The sequence below is a fragment of the Phaseolus vulgaris genome, chromosome 9, assembly GCF_051622355.1.
Source record: "Phaseolus vulgaris cultivar YP4 chromosome 9, ASM5162235v1, whole genome shotgun sequence".
Classification (NCBI taxonomy): domain Eukaryota; kingdom Viridiplantae; phylum Streptophyta; class Magnoliopsida; order Fabales; family Fabaceae; genus Phaseolus; species Phaseolus vulgaris.
Genome location: NC_143506.1, coordinates 9142897 through 9145770, shown reverse-complemented (window position 1 = coordinate 9145770; position 2874 = coordinate 9142897).

Here is a 2874-nt window from a genome sequence, read left to right as displayed (position 1 = left end):
AACATTATCTTCACACATAAGAAGAGTGTCATCTGCAAACTGCAAAATACCCAGCTCAACCTCAAGTCTACCGACTTTCACACCTTTAAGCATATTCCTCTTCATAGCTTGCTTCACAAGTCCTGTGAGGCCCTCAGCTACAATAATAAACAGGAACGGTGCAAGTGGATCACCTTGTCTCAGCCCTCTAGTCGGTTTAAATTCCGTTGTGGGGCTCCCATTTACCAACACTGACACCGAAGCAGATTCTAAGCACCCTCTTATCCAGTTCACCCATTTGTCATGAAAACCTAGTGCACTTAGCATATCATATAGAAAGTCCCACCTGACTGAGTCATAGGCCTTTTCATAATCCACTTTCAAGCATACACCTCTCTTTCCCTTTCTCTTAAGGTCTTCTAATACTTCATTTGCTAATAGTACACTATCTAACATTCCTCTTTCCTTCAAGAAAGCAGACTGACTTTCATCAATCACCGATGGAAGAACCTTCTTTATTCTACACGCTAGCAGCTTCGCAATAATCTTGTATAATACCCCAACTAAGGCTATAGGTCTATACTGTTCAATCTTTAATGGATCCTTAACTTTAGGTACAAGAGTAATGAAAGATGCATTACAACCTTTAGGTATCCTCCAGTAACTTGGAAGAGTCTAAGAGCCTTAAAGATATCATCTTCCATCACTTCCCAATTATGTTGTATAAATTTAAAATTGAATCCATCTGGTCCCGGGCTTTTCGAGCCATCACATTGCCACACTGCTTCTTTTACTTCCTCTTTTGTAAAATCCGAGATTAAACTTACATTGTCATCCGAGGATATTGCGCGAAATTTCACTCCCCCCAGTCTGACCCCAAAATCCTTTGTAGCCGATAATCTATCCTCGAATAATTTTTTTGCTTCCATTTGCACCACTTGCGGCTCCTCCGTCCATATACCCCCCACTTCTACACCTTTAATTCCATTTCTAAGTCTCCTCCATCTAATAATCGAATGGTAATACTTTGAGTTAGAATTGTTATTCTTCATCCAATTTACTCTAGCCTTTTGGCGATACAGAGATTCTAACTTATTGTCAATCACCCTCAGTTGTCTCATAAGATTCAATCTTTCTAACCTAGTCATGTCTTCCAGCATATTGTCATCATCTTTATTGTCAAGATCCACTATGTCCTTCAAAATTCTACTCTTTGATGTTTCCAGATGCCCAAATACTTCCTTATTCCAGATTTTAAGATCAGCCTTTAGGAGTTTCAGCTTCTCTTTAAATCTTCTTATATCATCACTTTGCACATTATAGGAGTTTCATTTTTCTTTCACCAGATTCTTAAAATCACCATCCAGCAGCCACGCATCAATAGACCGAAATGGTTTAGGACCCCAATCCTTAACCACAGATTTCACCACAATAGCACAGTGATCTGATATTTCCCTTGGTTGGATATACTGTTTACTCAATGGCCATTCTTTAGATACAAGTACCCTGTCTAATCTGCTTTTAGCTGATCCATTCGCTCTATACCATGTGTACTTCCTTCCAACTGATGGTAATTCCAACAAAAGATTATTTTCAATGAAAAGATTGAAGTTTTTAATTTCATTCTCTTGGGAGTTCCTAACATTAATCCCTTTCCTTTCATTCACATTCCTGACCGCATTGAAATCTCCCAGAATACACCCAGGAGTGTTCTGTTTTGAAATCTTAATGTTACTTATATCCTCCCAGAGATCTGATATTTGAAATCTTTCTGTATGCACTGTAACATAGACTTGGCTCTCATCCAGAGATTTTTCTGCTACGCAAGTCCAATATTAAGTTTAGTACAATATTTACAATGCTGTAGAACTTGGGTCGATGAATGACTCGATAAAAAGAATATATTAATGGGTCATTGGTGAAACTGATCAGTAAATAATAAATTTAACTCATTTTTTTACCAGTTTAATGATGTCAACGTCTAGTCAATGGGAAATGTTGATAGGTGAAGTTTAATAACACAAATATTAAGGTAAGGACAGCTTTTATTTTATAACTATATCAGATTGTTCCAATAAATGTTACTCAGTACTTCCACTGTGATTCATATTGATACAAAAGAATCCCAATTTTATTAAAGCGTAAGAACAATTGATGTATTAAATAGAAGAAGCACACGAGAACAGAAACAACACATATCATAGATGTATTACCGAAACAAAAACAAATACACATTGCTGTAAGAGTGTCTTAAGGAACTTATATAAAGCAGAAAAGAAAGCTTAAGTGACTAAACTAAATATTAATCTATTTATATTCTTTTATTATATTATGATTTTTACTATATTTATTATTATTATTAATATAAATTATATTAATAATATTAAAAATATAAATGATATTAGTAATATTAAAAATATAAATGATATTAATAATAGTAATAATATTATTAATATTATTTAAATTATTAATATTATTAGATTATTATTTGTTATTTTTAATTTATATTATTTACGAATATAATTTGTATGTAACACTTTTTTGTATTTTTTTTAATTAAATTTGAAATAAGATACATACAAATTTTTAATGACATTTTTTTAATTTGTATGTAATATTTTTTAATTAAATTTGAAATAAATTACATACAAATTATATTTGTATATAATGTATTTTTTTAATTAAATTTTAAAATATCTTACGAATTATATCTATATGTAATTTATGTTTTTTGAATTAAATTTTAAATATCTTACGTATGGATTAGGATTCTTACGCTACATTTGTTATAGTGTTTTTTCACTGAATACCATTGTTATTTTTTTAGACTTCCAAACCAATAAAATATGTTAGGTCACTCAGGTTTTTCATTTTTATTGAGAAGGCCAATTATTT